Source organism: Stylophora pistillata, chromosome 1, assembly GCF_964205215.1.
Source record: "Stylophora pistillata chromosome 1, jaStyPist1.2, whole genome shotgun sequence".
In the NCBI taxonomy this organism is placed as follows: domain Eukaryota; kingdom Metazoa; phylum Cnidaria; class Anthozoa; order Scleractinia; family Pocilloporidae; genus Stylophora; species Stylophora pistillata.
The window spans coordinates 38,768,734-38,789,112 of record NC_142519.1 but is presented as its reverse complement, the minus strand read 5'-3'; the positions used below and the strand labels follow the sequence as shown (position 1 = coordinate 38,789,112).

The 20,379-nt window shown below is 39.1% G+C and overlaps 1 protein-coding gene across 1 annotated transcript in view; it reads right to left on the bottom strand.

Moving 5' to 3' along the window:
- The window catches only part of LOC148742424 (uncharacterized), a 72,454-nt gene that overhangs the window by 15,039 nt on the left and 37,036 nt on the right, over positions 1 to 20,379 (bottom strand). The window lies entirely within an intron of this gene.

The following is a 20,379-nucleotide window of genomic DNA, read 5'->3' as shown; positions in this document are numbered from 1 at the left end:
CGAAAGGAATCATCAGAAAAAAAACTAGAAAATTCTACGGAAGGAAATTTGCGATGTGTGAAAATTGCCCTTTTTGTGGATTTTCTGAAATTCCGCTCCGTAGAATTTTTTAAAAATCTTTGTGCATTTTCCTTTTCAAGTGCCAAAAGCAATCACTGAAAAAATCAGGGGGTCACCGGGTTAGTTTTCGAATTATTTAAGCCACAAGCTAAAAAATGCAAGAAGTTTTACCCCAAATATTTTGAATCATTTCTCTCCACAGAATAAATTTTTTTCATGTCGAATCTATTGATATTTTTGCGACGAACATGAAATTTTCACATGCAAATTAATAGTCGTGTTCAAGGCGCACGACTAATGCATGAGTAATGCAAAGCCGCTACTTTACCGAACTCTTGATCTAGAGAGTTTGACCCAATTTTGTGCTTTGCTGAGCAGCAACTTCTAGTTAAGAACAAGTTATCTCGCCCTACTTTCGAACTTCGCGCTAGGCCAAAAACTTCAACAGCTTTACAAACGAGTTTTTTACTATTTGGGAGCGAACTGGGGAAGGTGGTGCTTTCCTTTTAACCCCCACCCCTGAGGTAGTTTTTGTCAAAATCTAAGGCTAACAACAAAACACTCTGTTTGAAAATAGCTTAATTTTGGTTCACTGATTTAAAGTGTCTCACAGGCAGTAATGATTGTGACACAGTAAACAGTTGTGTAATTTGAATTTCTCCTCATAACATTAACATTTTTTTCAGTGTTCAAGTTACTGCTCCTATGACAAACTCATGTAATACAATCAGTCTGCTTAAATAATCTTAATAGTCCCTCACCATCTGGTTATCTCTTAAAAAAAAGATCGAATTGTGTTTGATGAGCTTCATTGCATGAGCTTGATAAAACTCGGGTATTTATAACCTTTACGAAAAATCATCATCATTGAGCTGTCCGTTAATCTCTCTAGTCACACCTCTTACACCTTATGAACTCTTACACAACTGCGCAAGATAATGTGCAGTGGATTTCTTCTGATGTTAAAAAATAATGTTAACGTGTACAATATGATGGAAAAAATGTTTAGCTACTGTTAACCCTTATTTGCGCTTTGTGAAGCAAGAGGCTGTAAGGGATCTTACTAGGCAGTTAGGGTCACTCATACATAGATGACCGCTGGTGGATGTTGTCTCTGTCTAATGTTTGATATATATTTACTGGTTTTTCATTCTTCCATCCATATTGAACGACAAACTCAAACTGAACGAAGGCAAGACCGAAATCCTCATTATTGGGACACCACAACAACTAGTAAGTTGGATAACTGAACGATAAGTTCAAACTGAACGAGGGCAAGACCGAAATCCTCATTATTGGGACACCACAATAACTGGGAAGTTAGATAAATGAACGATAAGTTCAAACTGAACGAAGGCGAGACCGAAATCCTCATTATTGGGACACCACAACGACTGGGAACAGTGTATAACTGTCAGTACTCATGTTGGTGACTCGAATATCAAACCTGTGCTAGCGCTAGAAATTAAACTTAATTCCAGACTGTCTATGCCAACAGGCATCGCAAATATAAGTAGCTTTTCGGTGACTTCTACAACATTATATTCACCACATTCAAAAAATATCTCTCACAACAGTCAACTGAGGACCTCATTGGTTCGTTCACTAAAATCCGTGAATATGCTGAATAGGCTACTGCAGTAGACTTCTGTATTTATCACCAGTTTGTGTTATAACTAAATTGCAGCGGGTAAGGAATGCTTGGTCTAAACTGATCTTCAGAGAACAAAAATTGTGCCACAAAACCTCACTTATTTTTAAATTACATCGGCTACCGATAAGAAACAGAGTCAAGTTTAAAACAGCTCCAAACACTTTCACGATTCTTTAAATCATAATTTTTCGGCCCCCTTCTACCGAAAGATGAAACTCAGAAGTCCTTCTTAGTAATACCTGTCCTCAGTCTAAAGCTACCCTAGGTGAACAATTTCTACTGTTCTGTCCCAAACTTCCACTAATGTAGAGAGTGCAAATACCATCGAAATCTCACCTTATTCAAAAGGGTGCTTTTATCATAGCGTTTTATCGTAGAACAAATTTTTCTTTTAATTATATTGCAGTCTTTGTGGTGACTTCGTATTCATATTCCCATCTCTTCACAGTTTTGGTTGATTGTATTAGTATTTCAACTCTAAATTGTTACGCAGATTTGAAAATTTCATGTAATTTCGCGCGTCATCAATTTATCATGATTATCATTATTAATATTATTGTTATTATTATTAGGCTTTATCCTTCTTATAATCCTCACAAACTGTCCCAGTCTCCTCTGGGTCAAGAGGTGCCTTGCACATGTATGAATCCCATCCACCAAAGGAGGAGCAGAACTCCGAAACACAATCTTATAAGGTCAAAAGGATCATTCACATTTTTTCTTCAAATAATGTCAAATTCGCTGGATTGGATGAATTCTGTTGCTTATATTTGTGTTGATCCCGGCACTTGCTACCGAGCGTCCGGAGTGTCCTCCCAAACTTACATGCCATTTAATCCAGTGCGACGGTACCACAGCTTAACTAAACAAAGCAGCTAATTATAAAGAGGGTTTTGTGTTGTTTACAATCACGCCGTACTTTCGCAGAACAGGGGTAGGAGTTTTGAAGGGCCAAAGCAGGATAAATTTTGACACCTAACACATGAACATCGCTCAGAGAAGAAATCTGTTTTAATATTTTTCTGTTCAAAAAGCCAAACCGAGGTAAAAAAGAGAGGGAAAAGCTCAAAACAAACCCTTTCTTTCAAATCTCCGGATGAAGGAACTAGAGTTACGCAATAGAAGGAACAGTTGCTGACACTGATATGATATGGCTTCTTGCTTCATTTCAAAGTTATCAAATCACAACAGCTGATTCGGTCAGTTTTTCTATTGTAAAACATCAACAGAAAGCTCCAGCGCAGACATGTACTATCGATTTGAGTCGTTTGAACGCGCCAATCAGAGAAACTTTTACAAGCAGAGTAATGGAAAGAAATCATAGCTCGCCTCAGCCCGCTGATTGGTTCACATACTTTTGTAAGATTTAATGCGTTCGAGGGGTCGACGGCAGATAAGTTACCCAGATTCTTTTAAAAAACGTTATGTTAAAGAATAATGTCGATTTAGTCCGTCGTAATTGATATGAACCATAATTCGGTTAAAAAGAAACTCTGCTATGACATCATAATGCATAACAAAGTAGAAAATTTACAAAATCTTGATACGACATAAATTATGGACTGCTATTTTTAACTTCATCGAAAGTATCTTCATCTCCACCACTGAATTTAACTTGGCTTTACTAATTTTCAATGAACCTGAGGTCAAATTGTACTGTTTATTCTGTCTTTTCTGAGGTTGATAAAATCTGCACATGTAAGTAACAATTTGAAAACCGTGAGGCGTGGATTTCGATGAATTGGCTGGAATTATCAAATTGACATGTACAGAAGTGGTAAACAGCTTCTTAAATAACCTTTAGGGCTATTCTTTGACCCCCGTATGGTCCATTAATTAAACTTCTGAAACTGTTTACCGATTTGAAATGGTTAATAAGGATTAATCGTCACTTGCGATCGCCATAAATTTATATGCTATCTTCCCTTTACATTTACCCCCATGAATAGTTTTTAACCGTCTTATTTTCTTGTAAACTGAGCAGATTATGTTTGTTGGACAGGTCCGTGCAATCAATATGGCACCAGAGCGAAGCGTGAACTCTGCTGCCTAAAATAATGTTTTCCAATATTTGAAAACATACCATACTTTTTTAAGACACTGTGAACGTTTCTTTTTTAATTACCTCAAATTCACATTAATGAATATTAAATTAGTTTGTCTTTTCTTTACCCTAGAGATCCTGATGCAAACAAAATCCCTCAATCAGTTGGCCAGCATTTCAAATCATCTCGTTTTCTGAACAGTGGCACAATTTTTTAAGAGGGCGAATACTTTAATCAGATGTATTGTTTGACGAAAATTCGACGGAATCACAACTTCAAAGAAATGGATGACAAATGTTTAGATCATATTTTGTGAAAATAGTTCAAGCCTCGCTGGTCATATATTCCAACCGTTTAATGAAACACGAAGTGACCAGGAGTAAGTCGAAAGCGCAAGCACTTAAGGACCTAAGGGAGTCATTCGGAGTTGGTTAAGGTCGATCAGATTAACGGTAACGTAAATATTAACATATGTAGTAAAATAGCGGTTGCACTGGAGGTTTTTCAGTGGCGGTTGTCTTAATGCGGTCTTGGCCGCGTTTTAGGGGTTGCTCTCAAGCGATTTGGAGCGTTTTTGTAGTAACTGACCTTGAGCTTTCATCAGCGGCGTTTTACCGGTTGTCTTCCTCCTTAATTTTTTATGAACAGTTTGCACTGGTTGTCTTCAAGCGTTCATCAGCGCTTCTATAGCGTTTGTCTCCAGGCGTCTATCATCGCTGTTGAAGCGCTTGCATTCAACCTTACCTGAGCGGTTTATTAGCTGTTGCTTTCGAGTGGTCTTACAGCGGATGCACTTCTGAAGGTTTTTATCTTTTTTGTATTTTTTTTCTAATGGATTTCTTAAAACGGTAATCAGCAGTGTCGTGACAATTGTATTCAAGCATAAATCAGCGGCGTTGAAACGGATGTACTCAACCGATTTTTGGTATCATTTTTATGGTTGTAATTCAAGCGTTCATCAGCACTGTGGTTGTCTCACAGGATTCACCAGGCGTGTTCAAGTGTGGTGGAGGTCCCCAAGGGTTCACCAGCGGTGATACAGCGCTTTAGCTGTTTCTGAGTGGTTTATTAGTTGTCGCCTTCTAGTGGTGTTACAGTAATGCGCCTGTGAGCTGCTTTGTAGAGGATTTCTTTAAATGTTAATCCCTAGAAGTTCTTTTCACTCACTATGGGGCATTTTTGGATGGTTGTATTGCAATTGCTATGATACCACTGATGAACGGTTTAAGAGTCTGCCCATGAGAGGACCGGGGCAGGCGTGACACACGCCATCTCACAGATTTCTTTCAAACTTTCACAGATTTAGTTCCAACTCTCGGCTTATCCTGAGTTATTAGAGTTCCCACATCAAATCCCTAAATTTAGCTCCAAAAATGCACTTTCAACGAATCTCTCTCAAACCAACAAAATGCGATGGATTTTAATCGCATTTTGTCTAATGGTTTTTTGAACCTTTAGAAAACGATCCCTTAAAGTTGGAATAATTTGATATATCAGGATATCACAGATTTCTTTCAATCTTTCACAGTTTCTGAGGGTCACTAATTCATTCAAGAAGCCAGATTTAGTTTGAACTCTCGGCTTATCCCTGAGTTATTAGAGTTCCCACATCAAATCCATATATCAAGCTCGAAAAATGTACTTTTCAACAAATATTTCTCACACTAACAAAATGCGATGGATTTTAATCGTACTTTGTCTAATAGTTTTGTTGAACCTTAAGAAAACGATCCCTTAAAGTTGGAATAATTCGATATATCAGAATATCATTTCTTCCAACTTGGAGCAGTTAAATCATGGTACTGGGTAACCAACTAGTCGAAAAAAGAAATAGAAAATAGGTTTTTGTAATTGCAAATATCTCCCGTGGGGAACATTGTATGTTGTGCAGAACCATATTACTGAAGTTGTCCTAGCAAAAAAAACTTGCCCTTTCCCACATTGTACGCTTTTCTTAAGCCTTTATAGGCCATCGAAGTTGACCTTTATATTACCTCTGCGAAAAAGACGAAAGTATCATTTTTCAACGGGTCACTATTCAAACTTAAACATTACAAATATGAGGAAATTTGTATTTTCGTTAAGAAAAAAAGGAACATCTGCTATCGTACAAAATTTAAAGCGGTATTTCATCGTGTTGGGGCGGACGAAGTTGCGGAAGTTGCAAAATTTTTCATTATTTTACGGAGGTGGGGGGGCAACACCTATGTAGGCGTATTTTGAACTTGTCGATTTATAGGAGAAAGCGAGGCGCGATAGAACCTTTGGATAACTTTTGAAAAAGGCTCATCAAAAAGTTCCTTTAGGAAAAATAAAATGAACTAACAGCTAACTGTCGGCGTGTTCTCGATACTTATGGTCAGTGGCTCTTAAGAGTGCTGGGCTGAGAGCTTGGAAAGCGTACATTGTGGCGCACATCAGCTCACATCGTTCGCTTGCTGAACAATGGCAAATTTTTGGCCTTTGTTTTGTTTTTGGTTTTTTACTAGGACAGCTTCCAAAATATGGTTTTCAACGAGTTTTGATAGAAAATGTTTGTACTTCTTAACTGATTGGTAGGGCCTGAAGGGGAAATTTTGGCTTGAGGTCACGTGCGAAATCCCCACGCCATAATCAAGTGCCAATTATTTTCCCGTCTGTCCCGCCCAAACTCAGTCAGTAAGCATTTTATCATATGACGGCTATGAGTTCAAAATTCCAAAAATCTTGTTTCAACCAAAATTGGACATGATAGACGGGTGCACTCAGGACAACTACAAAAGCTAAATTTAGCATTTTACCTCAAGGATTTGACTGGGGGACCCTAATACCCCAGGGATAAACCAGGAGCCTGAACTACTCTGGATTCTTAAATGACTTAGTGACCCTCCAAAACTGTGAAAGTTTGACAGAGAAATCGGTGGGATGGTACGCGTCTGATGAACGCTTTAAGACATCTTCTTGAGCTGATAAACCTTGAACGCAACCGTTTTAACAGTGCTGATGAACGTTTGTATACCGCTTAACTAGAAAAGTCTCAAAACAACAACTTTCAATTCATCTCGCAACAAACGGTTTAAGAGTCTGTCCACGAGATGACCGGGCGAGCGTGACACATGCCATCTCACATATTTCTTTCAATTTTTCACAGATTTAGTTCGAACTCTCGGCTTATCCTGAGTTATTAGAGTTCCCACATCAAATCCCTAGATTTAGCTCGAAAAATGCACTTTCAACGAATCTCTCTCACACTAACAAAATGCGATGGATTTTAATCGCATTTTGTCTAATGGTTTTTTTAACCTTTAGAAAACGATCTCTTAAAGTTGGAATAATTTGATATATCAGGACATCATTTCTACCAGTTTGGAGCACTTAAATGTACTGGGTAACCAACTATTCGAGGAAAAATAGAAAATAGGGTGTTTGCCATCGTGAATATCTCCAATGGGCCACATTGTATGTTGTGCAGAACCATATTTCTGAAGTTGTCCTAGTAAAAGAAACGTGCCCTTGCCCACATTGTACGCTTTTGGTAAGCTCTCAGGCTCAATGGAAAAGTTTTCAAGGCTGGGATGCCAGCTATACAGTGTTTCTTCATATTTTACAAAGATTCTTGAGTTTGTAGTACCCTTTCGCCCCTCCCCACCCACCCCTTCCCCCCGTACTTTTCAGTTAAGTCTTTGTGGCATGGTTTAAGTCGTTTCCCCCTTTTGTGAATAGCTTCATGTGACTTATAAGTGTGGCAATACTCTTTGCTGGCTCGGAGATCGCTGAGGTCGCATATGTCTATCTTTTCTTAGACCAAAAGCTACGTTCACCTTTGATAAATTTACACAGACTTGGCTTGCCGTGGCATCCATCCTGTACGCTTGTTGATTTAAAATCCAGTTATCCTATTTCCCTACCGAAGCTTTCTTAAGATCTGATTTTTTGTCATAATAGCCCGAATTCTTTTCAACCTGGACGCTTTGGGGCCAAGATAGAGAATCAGAGGAATTCGACTACGAGGATGAAGCTTTAAGATGATGTAGAGTTTGATCTCTAAATATATATGGCAGACCCCTTTATAGGCCATCGAAGTTAATCTTTATATTACCTCTACAAAAAACAGGACCATCTCCTATCACACAAAATTTGAAAACGGTCTTTCATCGCGTTGGGGGCGCACAAGGTTGCTGAAGTTGGATAATTTTTCATTATTTAGCGGGGGAGGGGAGGGAGACAGCCATGTAGGCGTATTTTGAACTTAGGCTGATAGTTTCGAAAGAAACTGTTTGGGGCTGCGTCGGTAGGAGTAACGAAATAATTTGGATATATCAATAAAGTTGAAGTGGTAAATTAGCAACCGTAACGATTACAAGAGCTAACGTTTCGAGCGTTAACCCTTCGTCGGAGCGAATAGAGGAATTGTGGGTTGTGTGTGCTTTTAAAGGCAGACAATGGAGCTACGTTATTGGTGGGAACATGACAACGAGAAAAACAAGAATAAATTAGTGGAATGAAAAGCGTTCGTTGATCCCTGTGGGATTTAGACTGCCGGTAGTGGAGTGCAATTTGGGCTGAAAAGCGGCTTAGTACTGAATCAATAAAATATTTGAATTGACCAAGTCCTGAGCCGGTTTTCAAATAAAAAGCGGAACTGGAAATGCTTTTACATCTTATTTTGTATACAAAACAGAAATAGGTCAAAAGAAAACTCAGTCAAGCGTAAAGTGATGCGATTTTGAGCAAAAAATGATGCGATTTGTGAATAAATCGCACCATAATTAGAGCCAATCAGACTACAGGGACCACCAGTGATTTCAAAATGGATGTTTTAGTAATAAAAGCTGGAACATATCCACTACAAGACCACTGATGAACAATTGGATACAACCTCTACAATACCGCTGAAACTAATGGCACAATGCGAAGTCTCTGACACTAACGGCCGAGCTCCTCGTATAGAGCTTTTGTCTTAATTCTGATCAGGACAGTGAACCGAGAGGGAAGTTTATTCCTGAATTACAATATGAAATACTGAGTTTAGTGTCGAGCCATTTTGCCAAAGCGTAATTGTATGTTTGCGTTGCTGATAATATAGGGCGCATTGCCAACCGATCCTTGTGTGTCTTTGGTAAACCATATATACAAATGCACTAATCTGGAGCCTGTAGGGCGGACCGTATCTGTAATAGGCTTGGGTAGAATTCTACGAACGATAGACTCTTATTCTTTCTCTTTCTGTAGAAGAGGGTGATAATATGTTGGTGGTCTGCCTCTATCCGAGGGCCTTTCGAGAGGAACCCCCCGAAATTTGCTTGAATCATTCATGGATGCTTCAGATAACAGTCCTAGATATTCGTATTTGTCTATTACGACCACTCCTGAACCTTTATCTGGTTACGTGATGACGATGTCGTCGCGTTGTTTTAATTGATCGATGGCAAGCAGAAGTGTCTTGGAAGGTTTCTGTACTTTGCGCTGGATGTAGTTCAGTGCTACGGATCGTAGGGTTGCAGCCGCCAACTCTTTCAAATCATCGTTTCCGAGATGAGGTTCAAGGCTCCAGTAAGTCATCTCAAAGCCCGTTTTCACTTCAATCGATGAGACCCATTGGGGAAAGGCAAATTTCAAGCCTTGACACAAGACCGGTTTCTGGAAGAAGAGAGATCGAAGGACGATATGTTCTGTATATGCTCATCAACATCCGTTTCTTTTTAGAGTAGCCTTGCAATCTTCTTTGTGTGAGTGCTCATGACCGCTTGATAGTGTTTGTTTCTAAGGTTGATCATTCGGCGTGAAATGGAGGCATAACGGAATAAGCTGCAGCTTCGGCGAATATCGTTGTAGATGGAATTAATCTCGTACTTGAGAGATGCACTTTGTTTGATCTTTTCTTTGAGCTCTTCTGAGATAACATTCCTTCCGAAGGTCTCCGATGACTGCTTCCATTTAGAGCTAATGGCTTTTTTTTTTTTTTTTAGTGGCGGTTGTTTTTATGCGGTCCTGGGCAGTGCTTTAGGGGTTGCTTTCAATCGATTTTGAGCGTTTTTGTGGAAAATGACGTTCAGCTTTCATCATCGGCGTTATAGGCCGGTTGTCTTCTTCCTTAGACTATTTATCAACTGTTTGCCAGTGATTGTCTTCCAGCGTTCATCAGCGCTTTTATAACGCTTATCTTAAGGCCTTCATCATCACTGTTGAAGCCCTTGCATCCAACCTGACCTAAGCGGTTGATAAGCTGTTGTCTTCGAGCGGTCTTACAGCGGATACGCTTCTGAAGGTTTTTTTTTTTCTTTTAGAGGATTTCCTAAAACGGTGAAACAGAACCCGTTCTTTACTATCGTTTTTATGTTTAAATACAAGCGTTCATCAGTACTGTGATTGTCTTATAGGATTCACCAGGCACGTTGTAGTGGAGGTGTTTAAGCGTTCACCAGCGGTGATGCAGCGCCGTGGTACCCATTCTGTACGCTTGTTGCTTTAAAGTCCAATTATCCTAAACTTACTGAGGCTTTCTTGAGATCTGATAACGCAGGGTGTTCCCACAATGCGTTTATCTTCCTGTCACTGTCAAACCTTGGGGAGCGTACTCGAATCAGATTTGATCTTACGGTACAACTTCAATGATTCACAAGTCAGCAAACATGTTCGCAATCGCCGTAAAGTCGCCATTAAAAGTCACATGAGGTTATTCATAAGCAAAGGCGAGGAAACAACAGAAACAACGCCAGTAACATGAATGCTGCAATTTAAAAGTATGGGAGGAGGGGGGAGAGGAGAGGTGAAAGAGTGCTACGCCGCGTTGAAGAAATTCCAATTCCATTGCAGAAATTCAAGACTCTTTGGAAAATATGATCATGAAGAGGCACAGCACTGCTGGCATCAAATCTTTGAACATTTTACTTTTTCCTTTGAGTCTATTGGGTGTACAATGTGGGTAAGGGAAAGTTTTTTTTTTTTTCACTGCTACTGCCTCAAAATTATGGTTCTCAACGAGTTCCAACATGGAAAATATGTTTGCTGACTGAGTGGGAGGGCCGCACGGGAGAACTTTGGCTTGAGGTTATGTGCGAGATTCGCGCGCTATGATGGCCGAGTGCCAAATATGTTTCCGTCTACCTGGACCAAACTCAGTCAATAAGCATTTTATTATATGACCAATAAGTGTTGAAAATTCCTAAACTTTTGTATCAACCAAAATAGGGCACGATAGATGGGCGCGCGCAGGACGATCACCAAAGCTAAATTTAGCTTTTTACCCTAGGGATGTGATGTGGGGAATCTAATACGCCAGGGAAAAGGCCAAGAGCCTGAACTACTCTGGATTCTTGAATAACTTAGTGACCCTCAGAAACTGTAAAAGTTTGAAAGAAATCTGTGAGATGGCATTTGTCACGCCTGCCCAGTCCTCGCGTGGACAGACTCTAAAGACACTGACTACAAGAACGCTGATGTACGCTTTAAGACATCTTCAATACAGCTGATAAACCTTGAATGCAACCGTTGTAACAGCGCTGATGAACGTATGTATACAACAGCTAGAATACCGCTGAAAAAACCTAAAACGCATGCACTACAAGACCACTGATGAATGATTGAATACAACCCTACAATGCCCCTGATGCCAATGGCACAATGGAATTTCTCTGACACTAACGAGCCGCTGCACTCCTCGAGTAGTGCTTTTTGTATTATTCTAATCAGGATCGACAGTGCTCCATTAGTTTGAGTCTTTTTTTATCCTACAGTGATCTGACGCGAAACTGATTGTTCCTTAACTACAATATGAAATATTGAGTTAAAAAAGTAACTATGCAATTCGCGCATGTCCAAATCTCCAGCTTAGCCAAATATCACTTTTAATTTGCTTATTTAGATATGTAAACTTCCAAGCTGCTTTAAGTTCCTCCAGAACTCACAATGAAGATTCAACTGACACAAATCAAATATATACTGAATTTTCATTCGAACCACGAGCACAAATTTTATCTAGTATTGACTATTCAAGAATGAGCCTTTTGTAACTCCCCTTCATGTGTTTTCAACTGATAGGATACATCAAGATGTGATAATTAATTTTTATTTCAGACAAGAAATAAAGAACTCACAGCGCCGCTGTGAGTGCTTTATTTCTTTGCATCTTCGGAAGCATTGATGCCAGCAAACACACTTAGTGGTAGATCCTGTAACTTGTTGTTGGACAGGTCCCTATTGTCAACAAGTCAACAGAACAAAGCGTATTCTTCAGTAGAGATGTTGAGGTAACTGATACTTTGTTAGAAGAGAATATATTCCTTTATCTTGAAAGTGCCCTTAACCGCTTTAAATTCAGCTTACCCTTTTCATGTTCCTACAATTCAAATCAGTGAGTGATTGATTATCGGTAGCTGAGTGTACTTCTATTAAATTAACGATTCTATCAGCTGAAAGGGCAAACACTGTGGAGCCCTAAGATGGACTTTTATGAGAATGGTAGGTGAATGACAGTCACTCTCATCTTGAAACACACGCTCAGCACATCAGTATCTTGATGTTATACTGCAGTGAGTGTTTCATGTTATATTGCAGTGAGTGTCTCATGTTATATTACAGTGTCTCATCTTATATTGCAGTGAGCGTTTCATTTTATATTGCAGTGAGTGTCTCATGTTATATTGCAGTGAGTGTTTCAAGCTCCTGCCGAGCTGAGGTCTTAGAGAATATTTCAAAGAGTGCTTATCCATACCACTTCGTAAAATAAAGCCGAATATTTTCCGAAAAGTACATGGAGGCACTTTGAAGACGACATCGGAAAGTAACAACACGCAAGTTAAATCAATTGAGAACTATTTTGACCAAATAACTGTGTTCTTTGCGCGCATTTTCTAGCCAGTCCACAATTTTCATTCTGTATTTTTTTAATTGATCCTCCCGTGAAGAAACCATACCTCAAAGAAACCACAGGGGCCGGCTTAGAAAATACTTGTAACTGACAAAATGATTCTTGAATTAATAACGACTTAAAATAGGGGAAAGACTTTGAATATGTAGTATGTTCTTCTGAATCCTTTTATAGTACACGAGCAAACTTTCATAGTACTCAGAAGGTAAATTTTGTCTCACCCGCTCCAGATTGCAAGGATGATAAAAAACTCAGAGGTATAACATCGTAGAATCGGCTATTCAGTAAAATATAACACGTAAGATAAGAAGACATCATTAAATATTCCCTAGGGGAGAAATAGTAGTATTTTTTGATGTAGCAGAAAAACTTGTACCTAAAAATCCTATCGTCATACAACTGATTTGCGAGGCTTTAGCAGAAATGCAGCAATGTATTCTTGGGTACCAAGATCCTCTTCTTCCCATGGTTCATTCAAACTCTAAAATGTTGTCATTTGAGGCCTGGATGCTCAGCGATGACAACTCTCCGTAAGGTCATCATTTTTTCTCCATACATGTCTCGTAACAGTTCTTATATTGCGCTCAAAACTTGGTAAATTTTGCCGAGTTTAGAGAGAAATAAAGTCAAATTTTAAGAAATGAGTATTGAATGAGCGTAAAAGGCTTGAGGGTGTGAAAACAAAAACACAATAAAAACAAGTCCCCACATTAAATCGTTGTTGGAAAAGGCTAAGTTTAGCTCGAAAAATGCACTTCCAACAAATCTTTCTCACTCACACTGACAGAATGCGACGGATTTTAATCCTGTTTTGTCGGATACTTTTTTGAACCTTTAAAAAACAATCCCTTAAAGTTGGAGTAATTTGAATTATTATTTTTGCCAATTTAGAGCAGTAAAGATTAACTGGACTAACGCAAATATTCGAAAAAAAGGTTAATCAAAAAGGTCCTTTAGGAAAAATAAAATAAACTACGAAACTTTGCAACTGTCGGCGGTTTCTCGATATCTATGGTCAGTGGCTCTTAAATCTGGTGTGCTAAGAACTTAGAAAGTGTATAATGTGGTGCACATTAGCTCACATTGTACGCTTGCCGGGCAAGGACATTTTTTTTTTTTAGTGGGCCAACTTCCAAAGTACGGTTTTCAAAGAGTTCCAACAGAAAAAAATGTGTACTTTTTAACTGAGTGGCAGGGCCGGACCGAAAAATTTTGGCTTGAGGTCACGCGCGACATCCTCGCGCCATGACCGAGTGCCAAATATTTTCCCGTCTGTGCCGACCAAACTAAGTCAATAAGCATTTTATCATATGACCATTGCGTGTTCAAAATTTCGAAAGTTTTGTTTCAACCAAAATTGGACACGATACACGGATGCACTGAGGACAACTACAAAAGCTAAATTTAGCATTTTACTCAGGGATTTGATGGAGGGACTCTAATACCCCAGGGATAATACAGGAGCCTGAACTACCCGGGAATCTTGAATGACTTGGTAACCCTCCTAAACTGTGAAAGTTTGAGAGAAATCGGTGAGATGGCATGCGTCTGCTGAACGTTTTGAGACATCTTAAATACAGCTGACAAGCCTTGAACGCAACCGTTGTAACTGCGCTGATGAACGTTTGTCTGCAGCAGCTACAGCACCGCTAACAAAAGCTGGAACATATCCACTACAAGACCACTGATGAGCGATTGAATACACATGCTGCAATCCCGCTGAAGCTAGTGGCACAATGCAAATTCTCTGACACTAACGGGCTGCGAAACTCCTCGTGTAGAGCTTATTGTATTATTCTGATGAGGACAGAGAAGCGACACGGAATATCATTCCTAAATTACATCATGAAATACTGAGTTTGTAAAAGAAATTGTCTTTTCTAAGGATGGTAGGTAAATGACAGTCACTCTCAACCTGAAGCACACGCTCAGGACTTTGGTTTCTTGGTGTTATATTTCAGTGAGTTTTTCAAGTTCCTGCCGAACTCAGGTCTGAGAAAATTTTTGATAGAGAGCTTACCCTTACCACCTCGTACACAAAAGCCTAAAATATTCCGAAAACTGTGGGTAAATGTCGTGGAAGACGTCATCGAAAAATTACAACAGGTAGGTTACAACATTTGAGAAAGATTTAGACGAAATAACTGTGTTACCTGTGTCCATTTTCTAGCCAGTCTATAGTTTGCATTCTGCAATTTTTTACTGACCTTACCTCAAAGAAGCCTCTGGGGTTTAGAAAACACTTATCGGAAACTTAAAGGTACAACATCGTAGAATCGGCTACTCAATAAAATTCTAGCACTTAAAACGAGAAGAGGACCTCAATGAATAAGCACTAAGAGAGAAATCGTACACATTTTGTATGTAACAATGCTGCGCGATTGAATGGATTTGTTACACTCATTCGTGAATCGCGGACGACTTGAAAATTAGTGTTTTAACGATGATCAAGATAACTAGTTCGCTGTTCCCTGACTCGTTATTTTCCACCGCTCACGCAAAATAACTGTTGCTCATGGATGAATCGGTGCCCACCACAGGGGATTTCGATTGATGTCAAAAAGGAAATGATTTTATCATGTGGAGAGGTCTACAATAGACTTTTATAGGATTGTGGGTGGATGACAGTCACTCAGTCATCCTGAAACACACGCTCAAGACCTCAGTTGCTTAATGTAATATTGCAGGAATTCTTCTTGACACCCTAAACCACTGCCACCCATCAGCAAAGTTTACTAGGGAGGTGGAATGGAATGCCTTGGTTCCTTTCATCGCTGTTGAACCGTTAAACTTAGCTTCCAGAATCAAGACCAAGGTCTACGTAAATCCAACTAATACGGGCCTTTTACTCCACTACCAGAGCCATGTGGCTAATCGGTACAAGCACAGTCTAATTACCACCATGTTAGATCGAGCTTACCGCATATCTTCCGATTGGTCGTACTTCTCACAAGAATGCGATCGGCTTGAGACTGTATTCTTAAAGCTTAAGTACCCGAGGCACTTAACCAATCAATTCGTAGATTCTAAGGTAGCAGACCAACAGCACATTCCATCAACCGACACGAATACACCCCCATCCGAGTTATCATACCATTTAAAGATCAGATCTCTGCTAATGTAGTAAAAAATAACGCCTCACAGACCTCAGTGCAAAAATCAAGACCACAATTAAGCCCGTGGTCATCAGCAGAAAACTCAACGAAGACCTTAAAGCTCGAGAGATCAAGCCAGCCACTGTTAACCAACAATGTCTAGTTTATAAATTTCAATGTAACCTGTGCGCTGCAGGATATGTTGGTTGCACTCGCGGCTACCTCCACGTGAAAAGTGAGCTACGAAGAATTCGCCGATATCTAAACCGGTTTCGATCGTGGCTGCAGCGGCGGTCTTCTCTGTTGACAGGCGGCCCAAGCTCTCTTTAAGAACCACACAGGGAAAACAATTTGTATATCGATTTATAAGGATTTGTATGGGATTTTCTACAGGATATCCATCGAGATAGTTAAAAGTGAAAATATTAAATAAAAATGGCTCACCTTACTCCATACATGTGTTGTTTGCTCCTGGGTGTCGTTATTTTACCGATGTAACTTGATCTCAGCGGGTTTTTGTTATCCTGGTCTTCTCTTGTTAAAGAGAAAAGAAAACAAGGATTCAAGAGAAGACCAGAATTAAAAAAAGAAACGCTTCAATCAAGTTAAATTGGTAAAATAACGACACCAGGAGCAAACAACACACGTATGGAATAAGGTAAGCCATTTTTGTTGAATATTTTCACTTTTAACTATCTCTATGGATATCTTGTAGAAAATCCTAGACAAATCCTTATAAATCGATATGCAAATTGTGTTCCTTAATTGCGTGGCTCTTAAAGAGAGCTTGGGCCGCCCGTGCTCTGTTCATGATAAACCTCACGAACGAAATTAAACAAACGGTAAAATGAAGCACTTTGAAAATGCGAGAATATTATATCCAAGTTGAGGTCAGTGTATGTCCATTCTTTTTTACGCTTTTTGAGTTGCTAGGACTTCTAAAACAAAAACGATTTTGTTTTTGTTAATGGTCACGCATACACAACATGGCGTGATTTTATGTATTTCGATGAGGATTATTAACAAAATCCCACATTCGATTCCCAAAAGTAAACTTTACATATTTTGAAAGATCGTTATCTCGGGTATTGTCAATATTAATATTACGAAACTCTAAACCAAGGCACTCCCTCAAAATTATCGTTATTTTTCGCCTAGTGTTTCACGAAGCACGGGATAACCAGAACCTCTTCACTTCTCATCAATACTCAGATAAATCTAATGTTTATGAAATCATGGTGTTTACGCCAAGGCAAGTTTTAAAACAAATTGGAACTATCACAGCTTTTCTAGCGCCGGAGTTTTGACAGGCGAGTCAAGTGATTCATGACTACTTTCACTGACCCTGTTTGTACGTGTGTGGGATGCCACTTGTTGTGCCTTAGGCCCGGTTCAGACGCCGAACTTTTCATGAGCTGAGCTCAATTTGAATTTGGACCAACCCAAATTAACAAAGGTTCGCCTGTTAATTCAGACGCCGTTATTTTTGGCCGTTCCGAATACAGTTCCAGTAAAACTAGTCACATTACTTGCAAAATACATTATAATAGTTTATGCATTAGGATCGGCACATGAAAAGTACGACGTCTGAATCAAAGCTGTTCCAATGGCGTTCCAAAGGCGAAATTCTCGGCCAAGCCAGGCGGGAAGAACGGGTGAGCCGTTCCAAATTGAAATAGCCGTTCCAAATTGAAATAGCCGTTCCAAATTGATTCAGACGCCGATCTTTTCATGTACTTAATTCAAGGAATTAGGTTCGGCTCATGAAAATATCGGCGTCTGAACTGGGCCTAAGTTGAAAATGGCTTCCATCGTTTTTCTCAGGAATTAACAGATATTTCAAGGAAAAAACTACATAGCATTCATATACTTACTAAAGGCTATCTATATGCAAAAGACGAATGAATTTGATTTTTTTTCAGCTTTGCCAAAGATTTGCGATTTTGTTTGATTTTTGCAAGGATCTGCTTTTAAAAAGTAACAATATGACGGAAAAACTATTTGGTTGGCGGTAGTTATAATACAAACTTTGTGAAACAAGAGGCTTCATGTGATCTTATTAAGTAGTTGTAGACAGTTAGAAAGCGGTTGCTCCTATTGGATATTCGGCTGCATAGTTAGCCTCGCTTCAATTTATCTACATAAGACGTTTTACGTATGATGCACGATCCTCGCAGTAGATACGATAGCGCTATTTATGCAATAGCGAAAATCAGACCTGAAAAATATCAGGCCTGTACGGGATTCGAACCACTGACCTCTGCGATACTAATGCAGCGCTCTACCAATTGAGCCAACAAGCCAACTGGGAGCAGGCCGTTAAGTTGATTCGTAGTAAACCCGTGAAAGTGATAAGTCAGATACAATGAATATATGAAGTTCATATATTTTGAACTGCGGTATTAGATACGTATGATGCACGATCCTCGCAGTAGATAGCACTATTTATGCAATATGTAGTTCTCTTTTACATTTAATCTCTTAGGAAGCCTAAAATGCACTTGTTTAGTAGCTTGGATTTTTACGTTGCCATGCTAACCAGATTAAACAGCAATTCTCCCCTAATTTACGAGGATTTGATAGAAATACAGCACTGTGTTCCAAGGTACTGAGGTCCCCAACTTCCCATGATCCATTCTAGATTTGAAAATGTTGTCATTTGAGGCCTGGATGCCCATTGATGACAACTTTCAGTAATACAATATGTTGTTCATCGTGGTTTTGTAGTTAAACAAAACGTGTACTCAATTGTCTCACGTTTTTCATGAACGGTTTCAAAACGACTTCGTATGCGACGCGCTAAAAGTTTTATATTTTTTGTTTTGAAGCGATAGCTTGTAAATTAAAAAACAACCTCTTGTTAAAGCAGAATGCTGAGTCATTTTATAATGACTTGCATATCACTTTCGATTCAGATGAAAGGCATCAAGGGTTTGACGTCAGCATAATGCATTGCAAAGTATATAACTCACAAAATCTTGCAACGATTTAAGTTATGCGTCGCTAGTTTCAAAACACTTTCGAAAATCTCTTCATTTGACTCTCTGAGATCTAACTTGGTATAGTAATATTCGATGCTCCTGAGGCCAGATAGTTTTGCTTACTTAGTCAGTTTCTGAGGTTGGTAATACCCCCTTATCTAATCAGGAGTAACACTCTCAAAACCGTGAGACGGAAGCCGGGTTTTCTTTTATAAGTTAAAACTCAAATGAGAGAAGTAATATACGGATTGTTAAAAACGCTTTGTGTGCTATTTACTGCCTTTAACCGGCCCACGGCTTGTGCCTCATATCAGATCGTAAACAATCGAAACGATTCACATTACTACTGGGTTTGCGCCTAAATTCTAATTTGTTTTTCCTTCAGCGATGCTTAGAATAAACTCTAAAAAGAAGTGTTAGGATAAAGATTCGATTGTTAAAGGTAAGGAGCGATTGAAAAAACTAAAGTAAATCCCGAGATCTTTCCGGTCTCACTTCGAGAGATTGCTCCCAAATTACTTTTCAAGTGATACTGAAATATTAAAATATTAATGTTCCTGCTACTCGTTGCAATTTCTTATTGCTCCGTTACTCGTTACTACGTTACTCTGTTTAGTAACACCTCCATCATAGAGGGAAGCCGAACTCAGTGAGGGCCACCTTGGCTTTTTCTTTTAGAATAAAGGGAGCTTTGCGGCGCAAGAGAGGTTGCAACTCGAAGCAATATTGCTTTTCTTCATTAGCTTTTATTTCTTAATATCTTTGTTGGATTTAAACATGTCCTCAGGTGTCCTCTGGTCAATTAATTGATCTCACGTTTTTCCTTTTACTTTTTTTACTTACAGCGTCAAATCTTCCCAGGGGGAAACCTCAATGTCAGCAAACACTCCTGGTGGTAAATATTGTAACTGGTTGTTGGACAAGTCCCTGAAACCAATAGGTCATCACAACGAAGCGTGAACTCTGTTGCCTATGTTATGTATGTTTTCCTACATCTTGAAAGCACACGATACTTTTCAAAATACTATAAACAAATGCAAAGCTTAATGTCGTTTTAGAGTTGGGGTACAAATCTTAAAGAGGGCAAATACTCTAATCAGATTCATTGCCTCACGAAAATTTAAAGGCTAGACTTTAATGAAATTAAAGAGAAATTTTTAGATTACCCTTTGCCAGATTCCTTTTAACCTCGCTGGCCATATATCCGAAACGAAAGTTGACCAGTGTTAAAGTCGAATATAAGTAAATTTATTTTTTAAAGTCTTTGTTGGCGTTGCCTCTCTGATTTCTTATAGTTCTTACTGTTTGTTATCCTCTGAGACATTTGAATCTGATGGTTTAAAACGCTCTGGTTAAGGATCTGCGTCAGGCGATCATGTTTCTGTGCAATCATGATAAATTTTACTTTGGTATAGGATCCTTAGGTATATACGTGGTCAAGAGATTGGAAGACAAAAACGGCGTGGTTGGGGTAGGGCGAGGTTATTGATTACCACTCGAAAAGGGTCGTCATATTTTGTTGCAATGGTACAGTAAGGTCTTCCAAGATGAGTCTTTTACCGGAGACCCCAAATAAATATTTAAAGTGATTTGACTGAGCTGCGCAAGGGAGGTTGCCCTTTTTAAGAAATATCGTTTTTCTATATTTTCTCCACAGGAAGTTTGGATTCCAACTCAGTCTGATGTGAAAGTTCAA